The 17,866-nt window shown below is 35.5% G+C and overlaps 2 long non-coding RNA genes across 5 annotated transcripts in view; one reads left to right on the forward strand and one right to left on the reverse strand.

Moving 5' to 3' along the window:
* LOC137630434 (uncharacterized) overlaps positions 1–7,462 on the reverse strand; it is a 219,629-nt gene extending 212,167 nt beyond the window's left edge. For 2 of the 4 annotated variants that reach the window (XR_011041714.1, XR_011041712.1), the window contains exons 1-2: positions 7,329–7,462; positions 4,117–4,194 (exon numbers count right to left, since the gene is read on the reverse strand). This is a non-coding gene — a long non-coding RNA (uncharacterized lncRNA). Of the gene's footprint in view, positions 1–4,116; positions 4,195–5,831; positions 5,933–7,328 lie in introns of those variants that run through there. The other 2 variants (XR_011041715.1, XR_011041713.1) reach the window with 1 other exon arrangement.
* Positions 7,401–17,866, forward strand: part of LOC137630436 (uncharacterized) — a 170,645-nt gene continuing 160,179 nt past the window's right edge. Inside the window, exon 1 of the long non-coding RNA XR_011041716.1 lies at positions 7,401–7,507. This is a non-coding gene — a long non-coding RNA (uncharacterized lncRNA). The remainder of the gene's footprint in view (positions 7,508–17,866) is intronic.

The raw sequence follows: 17,866 nt of genomic DNA on the forward strand, positions 1-17,866 counted from the left end.
ACATACATACACACACACACACACACATATATATATATATATATATATATATATATATATATATATATATATATATATATGAGTGTGTGTATGTATATATACAGCATATATCATAAGCCGTTGCTGGTCCACTGCAGGACAAAGGCCTCAGACATGACCTTCCACTCGCGTCTGATAGTGGTCTATATGTATGTATGAAAATAAATACATACATACATACATACATACATACATACATACCTGTAATCTACGAAGGTAAAGTTACAATCAAATTAAGAGTCCTCCTCTAGTAATCAAGTTACGAACAAGTAAATGCGAAAGCTCCTTTTGTTTTTTAACAATTCTCATACAATACACAGAAATGAAGAAATCATCGGATACCAATTAAAAAAAAAATCTGCTTCGTATCATTACCAAGTCAGATTTTGAAACCGTCAAAGACTTGACTTTGGTTCCCCTGCTATAGAAATGTGTCCCAATTCAGAATTACACGACAAAATTCTCTGTCGGAATTCGAGCTAGTCAATCTTTTATGGTTGCTGTAACGTGTCCAGATGTAGAGCAAATGGAAATTTTTTTTTATATAACGTTTCTACGGCCGGACGCTTTGAATTCCGTCAAAAATGCTTTAATATATTCCTTTATATTTTACCATTGGCTGACGGGTATTAAAACGCATGGGTTACTCAAATTGGAATATTCTCGAGGGAAATATGATGACCATTTTTTCCTCGGTTTTAGTTTCCTTCATCTTCAAAAGTTTTCTCTTTTATTCGTTAGAGAATCAATTGTTTTTTAATCTAGGCAAGGCCAACCCTAAGTTATAAAACAATAATAACTTCACTTGTTCAAATCTATTGTGATGTTTATCAAACACATGAACAAGGAACATTTACTGTTCACACATCAAACGTCATCTTCTCAGAGCTTTGGTTATTACATATTCTCTCTCTCTCTCTCTCTCTCTCTCTCTCTCTCTCTCTCTCTCTCTCTCTCTCTCTCTCTCTCTCTTAACAATATGATAATCTATCTAACAATGATCGGTTATATGTTCGAATTTTCATGTACTAAATCATTTGATTTTATCAGGTATTTGGGATCACACTGCTTGCTAGTGCCTTTCTCCACTGTGAATGTGACCCACCTGTGCGAACCGACTACCAGGTACATATTTCACAGCTCAGGATAACAGTGGCACGATAAGATTTAATGGAACAATAAAACTGTCCAGAAAAATAGCCGGATTTCGTTCATACACAGCAACTTTACAACTTTAGGACGTATCTTTTTTTTTTTTTTTTTTTTTTTTTTTTTTTTTTTTTCAGGACAAAACAATTCAGCGTTTATTTCATTCATGGTGTCAGCCCATAAAAATTATCTAATCTATCCTTTATTACAATATATATTTCAGATTACTAATTACACATGTTTATTATATGATTTATAACTATTAAATAAACAATGAGCTGCTATATATCACAGATACATATGTGTAATCATTATAACAAATATTGCATAACCAAATCTATAAACATTTCAAAAAATAGGTTGCAACTTTTTTCCATAAACGTTCAAGAAATATGTAAAAGATTAAATAATGGTCCACAAAGTTCGGTCCTCCAATGCACCAAATCGAAAAATATTTATAAATGGTTTCCTTTCTTCTCAGCTTTCATAACGAAACTTACGGGGCACATTCGGAAAACCCGAGATATATTATTGCAATTTCCCACTATGGAGTTAAGGCTTAGGTCCCTCCCAGTACAAAATTCCATTTGACAAATGTTGGAAATTCTATAGTTTTTCATTTTCGCTTTGTGGACAATGACAGTCCCAGATATAGAGTAACAAGCCAATTAATGCCTGGAAAAATGTACAATGGCCTGTGACGGGAAAATATTTTTATACGTATTTCTGGAAATTTTGAATAACGTCATTGCACGAGGATTTCAAAACGTGTCATTTCGATTGACATTTTTATGAATCGAAACCTTTAGAAATTATCTTTTTTTAATGTCGCTTTTTATATAATTTCCCAATGGAGATTATTCCCCGGTTACTGTTTTCAAACTTTCCTCGCTATTTTTAGGAAAGGGAGGTCAGACTTTATAGGAAAAATAAGAAGAAAAAACTCTGTACTATTAATTACAATGGTCGTTAGGACATAATAGACCACATAGTTATTTCAAAGCAATTTTATAAATCCTGAAATTACGAAAACCTAACATCTTAATATACTTTCATACTGACTTATTCAATTTCTATATAACAAATAAATTCTATATTCGACAGACTAAAGACATGACATATTTAATTTCCTACCGCTTTTTGGCACAGTAACGCCAGGTAGATTCTAGAAGAGGGAGACCAAGAAAGAGATGGAGGGACTGTGTGAGAGGAGACTTACAGGAGAAGGGGATTGATCAAGCAGAAGCGCAGAATAGAAAAAGATGGAAACGGCTCATCCGTAACGGCGACCCCATACAAAAATGGGAACCAGCTGGGAAGAAGAAGAATGCCAGGTAGATTCTATCAATCAATCCTTTCCTATGCAAGAATGCATGTAGCCTTATAGGTATTCAAACCGTAAACCTGTTGTAAGAGAAACTCCAACATTACTACGAGTGCCATAACGAGTTTAGGTTAACGTATACAAACAGTGGAACAGAGAATTCAAAGGTGCCTGTTCAACATAAAAGCATTTGCTGCAAGTTTGAACTTTTTAATTTCTACTGATTCAACTAACCGATTAGGAAGATCATTCCACAACTTGGTCACAGCTGATATAAAACTTCTAGAATACTGTGTAGTATTGAGCCTTATGGTGGAGAAAGCCTGACTATTATAATCAACTGCGTGCCTAGTACTACGAATAGGATGGGACTGTCTGGGAAGATCTAAATGTATAGGATGTTCAGAATTAGGCAAAATTTTATGCAACTTGCATAACGAACTAACTGAACGACGGTGCAAGAGATTAATGTCTATATCATAAATAAAAGAAACTAATAGACCGTAAGTTCTTGTCCAACAAATTAAGACGAGAATCAACAGCGGAAGACCAGACAGGAGAACAATACTCGAAACAAGGTAAAATGAAAGAATTAAAAAACCTTCGATAATATAGGAGTTATGGAAATTTGGCGGTTATCAGTTGGACTTGAGCTACCACAAACACATTTACATAGTGGAGTAACATTACCAATTCTTCATGAAATGCTAAAAGCATTCAAAACATAACATTATTATCCTTTGGTAGCCTTTATTAAATATTCTTACTCAAGTAGCGCTCCATTGTTTCCCAACATGAGGTCGCACCCAAAAATAAAAGTCTTTTACGTTCCGTTTGTTTGCATTAGCTTGTTTGTTCCAACGTCTTGTCGCATATGACTGCATGAACGGTATGAAAATGCCTATAGTCCTTTTCTGTTATCGAGGCAGATTTGCACCGACTCGGAGCGGTGCCCTCTTAGCTCGGAAAAGTTTCCTGATCGCTGATTGGTTAGAATTATCTCGTCCAACCAATCAGCGATCAGGAAACTTTTCCGAGCTAAAAGGGCACCGCTGCGAGTCTGTGCAAATCTGCATCGCTAAAAGAAATTGACTATAGTTAGAAATATTGGAGCATAAGTGTGACGATACCTATTATGGAGTATCGCACAGACAGATACAAACACACACATACACATAATTACAGCCACGTTCATTTTTTAATCTCAACATTGAACGCCTTGTATACTTACACAGAAGCCATAAAGTTCATAGTGATAGCAATTTCACTCTACTTAACAGTTCTCAAAAATGATAAACGAACCTACTATGATATAGATTCGAAACCAGGATAAGACGACCGAAAACAATGTAATTTCTTTGGCAGTTTAATTGAAACTTTCATTTAAATAACTATGCCTCCTATGTTTAGCCAGAAATATCAACACGCTTTGTTTCAAGAGAAAATTATTTCACACGAAAAGATTTACGAGCCTTCACCTGAACTTGGTTTATATATAGTAATTTAGACATCGATCTATCTGTCTACAACAATTGGGAAAATCGATCACTTGTTTCCATATTTCTATCCCGTTTATACTCCAGTACTTAATCTCCTTCACTAACCTTAATAGCACCGAGTCCCACAGCGTCTGGCACCTCAGAAGATTCTGGTTTTGCCAAAGAATCAGTTCACTTCAGCACCTGAAAAGGAATATAAGTTTATTTACATTTTTGTGTTTTGCTTATTAAATTACCTAATTATAAGATAATGAATAAAATTATAAATCTAAATTTAGTGGCTACTTTTCTCTTGGTAAGGGTAGAAGAGACTCTTTAGCTATGGTAAGCAGCTCTTCTAGGAGAAGGACATTCCAAAATCAAACCATTCCTCTCTAGTCTTGGGTAGTGCCATATCCTCTGTATCATGGTCTTCCACTGTCTTGGGTTAGAGCTCTCTTACTTGAGGGTACACTCAGGCACACTATTCTATCTAATTTCTCTTCCTCTTGTTTTGTTAAAGTTTATCATAGTTCATTTAGCAAATATTTATTTTAATGTTACTGTTCTTTAAATATCTTATTTTCCCTTGTTTCCTTTCCTTACTGGGCTATTTTCCCTGTTGGGGCCCCTGGGCTTATAGTATCCTGTTTTTCCAACTAGGGTTGTAGCTTAGCAATTAATAATAATAATAATAATAATAATATAAATAATAATAATAAAGTGGAATTAGGTTTATACTATAGCAAGAGCCATATACATAGCACCTACCCATGTCGTACTTTATTGATCAACTACATTACTATTTAGTTTCGAAACGCTACGAAACATTAATATATAGCCATATGAATATATAAAAGCAATATTCAAGCTTGACTGATATATTTTCCATAATTTTCAAAACTGCGTAAAGATTTTGGCTAACATTTTATTGCAATTTATTTTGCGCCAAGTATGTTTATTCCTTGCTTTAATATGATTTTAATGGTTGCATTACAGGGAAGTTATATAAGAGTTTAAATTAAATCAAAAGTCAGTATAGTCCTGTCATAAATTATTTATGATAAGCTAGTTATCCATCTATTATTCGGTATTTGATTTATATATATATATATATATATATATATATATATATATATATATATATATATATATATATATATATATATATATATATATATATATATATACATACATATATATACATATAAACATATATATACATATATGTATATATAATATATGTATACATATACACACACATATATATATATATATATATATATATATATATATATATATATATATACACATACACATATATACATATAAACATATATATATATATATATATATATATATATATATATATATATATATATATATATATATATATATATATATATATATATATATATACATAAAAATGAACAGTATCTTGCATATATCATGCAGTTATGCATACCTTGGAGAATGATTTTAAGAAATAAAGTAATAATTGCTATGAGCCTCATGAAGGTCTGTTTTCCCCTACGAAAAAAAAATGCTTCACTAAAATATTACTGTAAATTGAATAATCTATTTTCACCCTTCGGAAAAGTATATCATTGTGCTGCACAAACGATAGTCGATGCTCAATGTGGTAACATGTAGTTCTGTTAACTATTTTATCAAATTTATTAGCGTTGATTTCATGTAGAGAAACATACTTCACCTAATATAATTAAGTCATTATATTCATGGAAGGATTCAAATATGTTATTCGAACCACTTAAAATCAGGTCAGTAGTTACTTAAATATTATGTGGACTATAAGGCTTTATTATCTCAAATCTACTCACTTTAGATTGGCATTCATAATCGGCAATCAAGTAGTTCAATCCTTCGGTTCACAATTAAAAATAAATTAATCCAGAGAAGACAGAGTCTTCATAGTGTCTCCACTTCCTAAACTAAACTAAAAGTTTATTATCCTTGAAGGCTAGCATCCAACGTCAGAGGCTCCAATTGACAACCTTACTCTCACGCATCTCTGCGCTATCCACCAACGACATACTTTGAGAAACCAAGCTAGTTAATGTTTACAAAGAGAATCTTCATTATTCTTTAATTCCATTAAAATACCAAAGAAAAATGTAGAATATGAATAGATGCTCTCTGAAAATTCACCTTAATGACTTTTCACATTATATAAGAAAGTATAAAATTCGTTAAATTTTCATTCAACTACCGTTCAATCTTCATAAGCGGTGATGAAGGCAGTCGTGTTTGTGTCACTACGTTTAGTATACTGTATCGAATCCTCAACTGTATTGGTTTATCATAAGGTGTAGTATGATTACTCAATTTATTTTCTTGAACAAATGCTCACTATGCTGCCAGGTGGGTAGATTTGGATTTAGGAATTTGGATCATGTTCTGCGCACCAAGCATTGCCTTTACTGCACCGCCTGTTAACCAACCGGCACCAACACACCCACCCCGAGGCTTTCTCGGGGTGAAGGGTGGGGGTGGAGGGGGTGGGGGGTCAGATTGAAAGGTTATGAGAAAAGCACATCGAGCTCCTGATACTTTGTATTATACTATCTTGACTCCTTTTAATAAAGGAAAAAGCAAGTTCCTTTAACTTCCACCCATGGCTTCCCCTATCCGTTGCCTATATTTTTTCTCCCTTTAGGTCAAGGGAAGTACAGTGGACGCTTGCACAAGATGGTTTTCTAAATTCTCTTACCTGAAATACTTACGATATATAGGTTAAAATTCATCTACCCGGGTAGTAGAAGTGTATCCCATTGTGGCTGTGATGTGATACTACGAAAAAATACAAGCGTTGCACTCATTATTTACCCTTCCCCTCCACTTTGAAGCAGACCTATTTCTTGTCGTTTACTATCTCTTTACTAACCGTAAGCAACTATCACAAGCTCTATAGAAAGCATTCTCTATTATGTGGGTTTATATAAAAAAAATATTTTATGGAGAACTTGGGTATTGAAATGTTTAGAATAAACACTGCAATATTCAGCATCAATTGAACGTTTTAGTAGATTACAGTAATCAGGACAATTTAAACGTTGATGCCTTGATATTCTATAAAATCCGTTCATTAGTATGTGCAATTTTTCATGTATATTTATAAGTATGAAATAAGCGGAGACTTTACATGAGCTTTAAGATGGCTACAATTCAGAATTTAGATATTAAATTACACGAGGAAATGCCCAAAATATTTTAAATGTTTTCGGGGATGGAACAACTGCTAATAACTTAGTAGACTGCATTTAATGTGGGATAACATAAAATATTAACAGCCACACTTCATACGGTAAAAATCTTACTTGTGGAAAACGTGCTTGCTGATGTACAGTATATCCTTCCTTGCGCGAACTACTAAGTTACGAACATTTTCAGACGGTACTAGGTAGTGTGTGAGAGTGTGTGAGACTGTGGGGTGGTTAGCCCGCTGTGTTCCCTCTTCTGGTGCTATCTATGCTCATCACCGCTCCAGTGTGCTCTAGTAAGTATGCTTGCCTATTAACAGTTACTTAGTTCATGTTTAAGGTGCCGTTTTTAATTACACATTATTTATCAACCAATCAAGTAGCGCCAGGACAATGTTTCTGCAAAGCAATTTATACATTCAAAACGTACTAAGGTCTATAAAATAAGTTCATATTTCTGTTTTCAGTTAATTCACACAACAGTTTGCATGATAGTGTGAATAATTTGAAATCAATCAATAAGCTTTAATTAACCGACTGAATCATAAAGGCTTCACTTTCATGATTTTTCCCATATAACTAAGAAGAGGGAAAACAGTGGGCTTCCGAAGAATAGTCCCATTCGACGAAGGGAGTAGTGAGGGACTGTTAATATTTTAGAGGTCAAAACTGGTAAACGTTTTTCTATCTTTTTCAGAAGGTTATATGAGGAAATGGAACATTAATTAATGTTGTTGACGATGGTAATTCAATTTTTCACTGACATTATTGACAATACTAACTGAATAGCTAACTTAATCTATTTTAGGAAATTCATTATATTTGCAAGACTCCCATTCCCTATATACCAGTTGTTACTCATGCAAACCTAAAATATCACGAAGTAATCACCAAATAATTTATACTGCCAGACGGTTATAATTGTGAGTGAAATGGACTATGGCTGAGAAATAGGTATCTACCAGTTTTTAAAGCGTGGTCTTATTTAGCTGAATTACTGGTAACCTTCAAACGGGCAAAACTGACACCCGGAATTTTTTTCTTCCAAGCCCCGAAAATAGTATTTACTGTGATATAGTACAGAGCAAATTTTTGTTATTCACCATTTCTAATTACCAGATCCGTCCCATCCTCGTGTAAAGATTTCTCAGAATGCAGGTCCCAAGAGTTAGTTAAACTTTATAGCTCCTAAGGCTGCGTTTACACCAAGCGAGTCGAGTCACGTCAAGTCATGAACGTCGTTTGATGAGATTCATTTTGACTCAAACCCGTTTACACCGACTGCGTCAGCCCGCGTCAGGACAGTATCAGTTCATTGCCTAGTACTGGTGCTTTTGAGTGGCAAGACCGAATGATCTAGTAATGTATATTTCATGGTGAATAAGCCTAATGTTTAATTCATAGTAAATATGGCGAATGTACAGTGCATAGCCTAGTTTATAGTTCATAGTGAATAAAACTGTTGTCTTACCTGTACACTTAAGTGCAGCAGTAATCTCCTTCCACAAGGCAAGTTCATTCTGATATAAAGACTGTAGCCTCTTTTATTTTGATTTTACTGTATGTTTTCCTCCGTTTCATATAAAGGTAATACTTGAATGAAAATATTACACCGAAAACCTCGATCTAGTAAAGTAAAAACAATTAGAGGCGGGATTATTTGGGTACACGCATATCAATTTTTCATATGTATCATCATCAAACAGGTGCCTTAGAGAGAGATTTATACTCTCTCTCTCTCTCTCTCTCTCTCTCTCTCTCTCTCTCTCTCTCTCTCTCTCTCTCTCTCTCTCTCTCTCTCTCTCTCTCTGTATGAATGTATTCAGTTAAATAATTGCAAATATAATCGATCCCAACCACGAAAGTAGAATATACAACAGAGTATAAACCAGGTCACAGATGTTGTTCACGGTTAAGTAAGTCTTGGTCATACTTTTTATTTGCTTCGATTTTTTGTGTAATGACAATCGCAGCAATATTTTCAGCTAACAGCCATATATCAGTGAACTGTTGGTATTTTACCATAATGATTATGGTGACAAATATATAAGAATATTTTATTATACAAAATATAACCTAAATAATATACTAAGGTAATTTTGCATTATCTATTTATTTTTACTACGTTCAAAGGTAAGCTTGCTGCCTTAAATAAGCATAATGCTTACTTTACTTTGACAGCTGTTTTTCCGGTCCCATACAGCAGGGGAACCCCACTCTCTACAGGACCTTCACTGTTGTTTTATCTTGTCCGTTTTATTCAACATTTCATATCACGTATTGCCCATTACATGTTAAATCGTCAAACAACTCACGGAATAAGAAAGTCTTCAGTTTCCTCTTGAAAGTCTTAAAGTCTTCAATCATTCGGATGTCTCGTGGGAGTGTATAGTTTCAAGGCAGCATATTTAAAGGCTCTGGAGCCTACAGTAGACATGTATCTAGGGTCCAATAGTTTGAAACCGTCTGTAACAATTCTCGTGTCAACACGGTTTGTTGGTTGTGCAATATGTATGAATTCTCTTGAGTATTTTGGACGACCGGTTCTGATAACTTGGTTGGTTATTGTACATATTTTAAATTCATTCTCGTAATCGGCAGCCAATGTAAATCAGTTAGTTTCGGGGTGATCCTATCTCTAGGCGGGACACCGTTTATCAGTCTTGTTCCTCTGTTTAATATGCTTTGTAATTTCTTAAATTGTACTTTTGGTGAATTGTAATAGTTGGAATTGCAGTAGTCAATCCTGGTAATAACACAAGGTTCTTTACAGAATTTTCGTCTAGGACATGTTTTTTTTTATATATAAAAGGAATATTTTTTTTAGATGATAACCAGCAGTTTTTACTACATTATTGATTTAGGCATTGAGAGACAAGTTACAGTAAAAAAATACACCTTGATCACGAACTTGACTAGATATTGGCATTGAGTCATTATTTATGTTCATTTGAATATCACCCAAGCTTTTCACATTGTTTCTCTTTCCCACCTCAATGAACTTAGTTTTGTTCTCATTTAATTTTGTTCTCATTTTGTTCTCATTTAATTTTGTTTAATTGTCATCCATTCTCTTACACTATCAAGGATTCCGTTTAGAGTTTCAGTAGTGTCATCTATATCATTTATGGAGAAGTAAAATTGTGTCATCCGCAAATAGATTGAACTTAACACCATGCCTTTGTAGTATTTGCGATAGAGTATAGATGCAAAATAAGATTGGGCCAAGTACACTCCCCTTTGGTACCCCTTTGTTTAAAGGTTCATATGATGAATGAGTTTCCAATTTGTACACAGTAATTTCTACCAATCAAGTAGTCTTTAGGTATTCGAAAGCTTGATCTTCGACGCCGATGAGCCGTAGGACATTTAGTAGCAGTTCATGCACAACTGTATCAAAAGCCGCTCTGAGATCGAGTAATATTAAAATATCACATTTATTTCCATCCATTCTTTCCAGCTTATCATTTACAACAGAGCAGATGGCTGCCTCCACAGAGAATAGTTTTCTGTAAGCAGATTGGATGTCGAGCAAAGCTTCTATTCCTTCTAAGTGACTGACTAGTTCTTCAAGAATTAGGTATTCAAGCACTTTTAAAACAATGGAGAGATTCGAAATAGGTCTATATGAGATTAATTCCTGGCAATCCAGAGCACTTTTCAGAACTGGTGTGACATCTATCTCTTGTGTATCAAGCTTTGCTTGGTATAATAACACGACATACGGATCATATATGGAAAAGGAGCAAAATTAATAAATGAAAGTAACTCATGAAAATTTTACTATTATCAATATTAATATCGATATTATCATTAATGTTAATGCTATCATTATGGCTTTGTTATCAATGGAGCATTGCTTTGACAAAATAATACTGTATTATTTAAATAGTTCAAGATTTGCATCGTGCATTATCACATACCAAGTATGTTAAGTTTAGTGTTGGGCGCACCCCACATTTCAGGTTTTTACGATCCCTCCTTTCATCCTTTTTTTTTCTTTTTTTTCAATTTTGACGTTCAATTGTTTAAATATTCATTTCACAATGCATCAGCACCTGGACAGATGATCCAAATTCTATTAAACCAATCCAATCTAATTCACAAGAAAGAATGCGCAAGCGAACGGATATTTAGGAGTGATTTGATAGTTGATAATTAAATATACATCCTTCAGTATCAGCAATATCAAGTTAGATATTTTAACAAATTTATATTACAGACTCGGTGATTTAGAAACACTGACTTATAAGCAAATACACCACATTCGAAAGCCTGTTTTCTCCCATCTACCCAACCACCTTAGGGAGATAATATAATCGTCAGTTGCGATGTACTGTAGGCGTTACTTTAAAGTCTCTGCAGCGTCCTTTCAGTTCACCACTATACCTTCCTTCAAACTTCCTTTCTCCCATCTTGCTGAACGGCCTCTTAGCTGTTTTTGCGGGGTTTGACTCCAAATGACACTGTACATGAACGTTGAGTGGTGTCCGCTACCCTAGTGCTGGCCCTTTTGGGTATTCATGAATCAATAAGACTCATTTGATTGTACATTAGTCTTTTAAGCTTTGATTTTCCTTCTCAATCTTTCATTATTCTAAATTCTTCAAGGTTTGGGACATTGACTTCTACTAGGTAGGGTAGTGAGTGTCCCTGTCCCTTGTCTCTGCCACTCATGGGTGGCCTTATTAGAATGATATTTATGGTAAATAATAATAATAATAATAATAATAATAATAATAATAATAATAATAATAATAATAATAATAACGGCGACTGACCTTCGGTTAAAATGTCAGTCGCCGTTATTATTATTATTATTATTATTATTATTATTATTATTATTATTATTATTATTATTTGCTAAGCTACAACTCTACAGTAGTTGGAAAACCAGGATACTCTAAGCCCAGGGGCCCCAGCAGGGAAAATAGCCCAGTGAGGAAAGGAAACAAGGAAAAATGAAATATTTTAAGAACAGTAAAAACATTAAAATAAATATTTCCTATATAAACTATAAAAACTTTAACAAAACAAGAGGAAAAGAAATGGGATAGAATAGTGCTGGTAATTAAATGTTAGATGTCTCGCTCAACATTTCATAGGTCTAATCTTAAATGCTATTTACATTTTACCTCAACATTTTTCCTTCTGAATCAGACTAGTGATATTACTTATCGATATATCTATTTCGAAATATAGTGCTTAGCTATTGTTTCGATTATGCTTTAAATTTTGGTCGCCCCCATCAATTGTAAAACGATCTCGCGAATTTGCACTTAATGAACCAGTATATTTGAAAGCCACATTATATTCCTTTTTTCATCATCGTATTCTTTCAGTTTTTATCTTTAGAAATAGATGGATCTATTAAGGATTCCTCGAGATGGATGATTAAAGATGGGCCGAACTGGGAAAAGGCATTTTTTATCCTAGATTTATTCTGATGTTTATTGCAGCGATAAATCTCGCTAAAAATCGTTTTTGATTCCTAATGGAGGCTGGCTGTCAACTTCAATTACTGTGAATCATAGACGCCATTACGATAAAGAGAGAATGACAAAAAAAAACATATATTTTGCTTCAAGTTTTTAAGAAGATAAGTTACCAATAATATCTGACAACGAAGATAGATGATATTTCATCTACTTTTATTCACCCTAATTTTTTCCTCCACTACATCTCTCGTGTCACCTTGTCTGAGTCCATTAATATATTTGCCATATTTTACTATAATTATGATGCCCAGAGTCTGAGAAAAAAAGGTTAGCATACGAATGGGTCAGAGGCAACGGTCAACTGACAACTCGTCCGTCCAGTCAAGGTTCAGTCAACAGTGAACCTTTAAAGTGTGTGTAGTGCCCACATTCGCCTGCGCTGTTTACTTACAGTTTCATTGGATTTCATCGAAGGTACGAGTTGTAAATTTAACTACAATTATTTAGATGCAGTAGATGTACGAATTTAGATTAAATAAATTTATAATCAATGCCTATTTTGCACAATGGCCAGTTTAGGCTAGACCTAGGCCGAGTCCAATTCAGCCATGTTACGCATCTGGACAAAACCGTAAAGATTGTAATGTTTTTATTTCTAAACAAGTTTACTATGATAATTTATTTCATGGTAAAAGCAACTCTAGCGGCAAAATTAACTTGTGGACGTCTGAAAGAATGTGTGTATGTCATGAAAGGTTTGTACAAAGACTTTGGATGTAATCTTAGGCTACCTGCATTGTTTTGATTAGCGTGAGGGAGGATGCACTTATTTCGGTATTATTGCACAAGTTGACATTGGTCGATAGCTCAAAATACTATGCACCATCGGCTAGAGCATTTAAAAGGCAATATTTTGAATACAATAATCCCAGGCGCAAATAAATAATATCATAATAATTATCGTATGTAATTCTTAAAGAAAAATTGAAGCCAAATTTCTAGTGTGCTATCGGTTGTTCATTATTGTTTCATGTGACCTGAAACGGGTTTGCCCCCGGTTATCATCATCATCATCATCATCAATTGCTAAGCTACAACCCTAGTTGGAAAAGCAGCATGCTATAAGCCCAGGGGCCCCAACAGGGAAAATAGCCCAGTGAGGAAATGAAAGAAGGAGAGATAAAATATTTTAATAAGAGTAACAACATTAAAAAAATAGGTTAGTAACCTGTTTTCTTATTAGGTTAGGTTAGCTATTTACTAAATATTAAAAAGAAAACGAAGGCGAAGTCCTCGGAGAACCATATGTTCGAACTGTCTTTTGGTGTCGGTAAGTCGTAAGTTATATACATTGTCGATGGTTGTCAATGCGTTTTCACTCGTGAATACTCTACTTGAAAAAGCGTAGTGTAATTTCAGCTTCACTCCACAACTATGGATTTTCGCCGATAATCATCATCGCTCTCTTCTAAAACACATGGAAAAATGCCAGGTAAATCATTGTTATCCACTGGAATGTATTGACAACTATGCAAATTTACCCGTATTGCCAGATGAGAAAGCTTTATACAGTTGTTATGATTTTTATATACGCCTGCTTATATTACCGATAAAGAATTTTATATTCAGTCTTTTCCATGTCTGGCTAAAAGGCCTGCCACTCTAAATGGAACGGTACTGTATATAGGTTTTGTTTGAGGACTTATGTAAAATGAAAAATGAGACTGCTGTAAGTACGTCATGTAAAATGAAAAACGAGACTGCTTTAAGTACGTCTCTAGCATCAAGTGGACGTTGGACAATTTTCTCATTTAGATGGGAAATACAACTCTCAGGAAGTTAACACACATTGTTCATGACTTAAATATTTAAGTTGCTCCTACGTTGACGATGTATTTCGTGGCTAAGACCTTTTTTCTTCATCTAGCTACATGGAGAAGAATACAGCAGATCTTAATTCACGATTCTCGAGGCATCACGGGAGGCATTTGCTTTCGAACCTCATTCTTTTTGGTGGAAATTTTGTACTCCTGGGAATTTTGACGGTCACACACTGACTAGGTTTGTCCGAATTACATTTTGATGTTCACGTTGATGACATATCTGTATGACCACCGTCTTCTCTGTAAATAAATACGGATAACTTAGAACTCATTTTATCTGAAGGTCTCCTTTTATGCACTACTGGATAGTGGTCGGAATATTATAAAGAATCTTCAGAGTAACATTGCTCCAGGTTCAAAGACGAAAGCAGACTAATTTGGTTTCAAAATTTAACGCATGTTTATGGTAAACAAAAGAATCAAGTTGAAAATGGAGAACAAAGTATTCAGGAATTGAGGAGAAATTGTTTTTCATTGGAGTAATGATTGGAAAATGTAGACACTATGAAGACAAATATTCTAGTTTATTCGTTGTTATGGCGTTTAATGAATAATGACAAGAGAGAATATTAATGAATAAGACTAATGAATTGGTTGAATGGATCGAAAATCCTGAGAATTCCGGTCATAACTTATTTTACTTCCGGTTTAGTGTTTCATTCTTTTGCTTTATAAACCCGGAGTTTTTTTTTTTTTTAAGTAATTATTCATAAACGATCGGAGGGCTTAATTAATTCCCGATAGAAATTGGACAGGATTGAATCTTCAAATGGCGATGTGTGTGTGTTTTAATTTTGATAAACAGAAATGAAAGCTTCTGTCCTCGAAACCCTAAAATCAATCAATTCGAGTAAATAAACCTATAGTCATAGAATGATTTCATAACAGTTGACAGTAAATATCACGGCTTTATGGTTATGTAATCACACTCCCACATGTAAGTAGAACGACTTGCTCCCATAATTGTTTCCTGCGGACAAGCAAGACAAGTTGGTAAGATGGTTACAGTTGCAACAAACATATACGAGCATCAGAAGTTACTATAATATTCCAGATCATTTTATGTGCGAAAACTTAGGTTCTGGTCGTAAGTCTAATTTTATCCTGGCTGCAAAGTTCGACAATAAGTTAATAGTACCTGGTTTGAAATTAATTCCCTGATCTCCACTCACCACTATTACCTTTCTGTCTTATGGTTTATGTAAGTCTTTTTTTTTTTTCTGTAAATAACTTTGATCGTGTTATTTATGTTTCTAGTAATCCCAACTATGTCAACAGGCCACCCAAAATTACGATGTCTGTATGAGTGTTTGTTTGTACTAAGTGATGCGAGGATAGACACATCGCCTGACTCCTTTCAACAACCCTTCAAAACCCTCACAGAAGAGACATACGAATTGTGGTGCTCTTGCTATAAACTTTAACCCAAGAGTTCCCGTTACTTGGTCTAGAGTAGAGATTGTACAAATATTTGTAGTTGTATTCACAACAGCGAATATTCGCAGGATTTTTTAAGATTCGCATTCGCATGTTGCTTACTAAATATTTTTTTTTCAAATCGGGCTATTTCAACAATATGCTACGAATACGCAAAAGGAAGAGAATTACTCCGATGTGATTTTTTGGGCTCAAGCCATGGCGTCCTGATGGGAAGGTTCCTTTTTGGTAGCTTCCTTGGGTAAATAACTACTAAGATATTCCCAGAGAATTTAACCACAGGTTATCACAGAATTCTAACTTCTGGAGCGAGTATCCTAAAGGTTTCCCTTTTAAGACATCGTATATCAACAGGGGACGCATGTATTAACGCGCCACATAGCTATCTACACCCCGAACAGAGTTATTGCTTCAGTGTGTAAGGGCGGAGAATAGCTGGGAGCCGTTCCATAGCTAATCTCATCCGTGGCTACTTTTGGTACTCGAGACGTAAACAAACGGGCGCCATTGCTTAAATGACGTCACGTCCGTCTTCATCCTTTGTACAGTAGCTCGCCTTACTTAGACGGATTTTCCCTGTGCTAACTTTATCGTCTTGCATCTTTATCATGTCGCTACCTTCGGCCTCGCCTTCTTCTGGAAAGTTGAGTACAAGGTTCCAGTATTGTTTAGTTAAGCTCTGACCGTAAAGTAAATATTACTTTTCGAGATTTTTGTTGTTTTGTGGCAGAGCTGTGCCTCTACCGGACCCGCCATTTTATGGCGTCGTTGTTGTTCTGCATGCCTTATTTAGTTAGCCACAACAACGCTTCCGGCCTTATTTACTAATCGATAATATTAGTTTATTTAGTCTTCATAGCTAGGAACTTTTATATCGTGTTTTGACGCTTTTTTACCGGTCATTGATTGACCCCATACCAGTTGGCTACTATAGCCCCCAGGCCAGAGCGCCTATATTAGTGTTCATGCATGATTTTATCAGTGATCCTAGGCTAACTTATGAAGATAGTGGCATTATTTTACAATACTATTGACTGTGATGCAAGTGTTTTCGCCTTCAGGGACCATATAGGGGATAGGTTAGTTAGTGTGCCTTCCTAACCTAACCTACATGTAGGACCCCTATATGCTTCCTTCATCCCCCTGCCCTTGGGCATTCCCTCTGTGTAGCCTTGCTCCCCCTACCACGTAAGGGGATCAAGCTCTTATCAGAGTATGTTATCGCCTCTCTGTCCTCCCTAAGGGAATGAACCCCCCTTAGGGTTGCGCCTGAGAGTGAGGAACGGCTAGTCTTTCCTCTATTGCTAGGACTAAGTCTACGACTTTCCTGCGATAGCGATATGTCTTCTATCCTTCCTAGTTCAGGACGTACATCCCTGCTCTAGGTTAGGTTTTGGAAGGGTTATTCTGTTCCTTGCTGAAACTGTACCCATGCACCGTTTCAGTCAGGCTGCCTTACCTTAGGTTAGGGAGTGTCCTCCCTTCCTTAGTGGCCGCTCTGGTACAGAACCCCTTCCATGGAAGACCCTTCTCTTCTCCCCTCCCCTCCCCACCTATCTCTTGTATAGCCTAGCCTATACTTAGGTTAGTCTATACCCATCTGTCCCCTGTCCTACAACTCCTCCTTAGGGTGGAGTGATAGGGCTACCTTGAGCTTCTGTGTACAGTCCGCTCTAGTACATATACCCTTCATAGTGTCCTATGGGGTTAGCCACTGGATGTGTTCTGTATGCAGGGGTCTCACCCCCCCCCCTTTGGGTCTCCCCTAGCCCTCCCTTGGGCTACCCTAGCTCCCGGTCCTCTGCGGCCCCTGCTTCTGGGTGATAGAGTCAGCCTCTATCATGGGTACACCCTCTCAGGGGGGATGTCTGGGAGTCTATGGCTGGACCCCTACATC

Source organism: Palaemon carinicauda, chromosome 38 (genome assembly GCF_036898095.1).
Source record: "Palaemon carinicauda isolate YSFRI2023 chromosome 38, ASM3689809v2, whole genome shotgun sequence".
NCBI classification, from domain to species: Eukaryota; Metazoa; Arthropoda; class Malacostraca; order Decapoda; family Palaemonidae; genus Palaemon; species Palaemon carinicauda.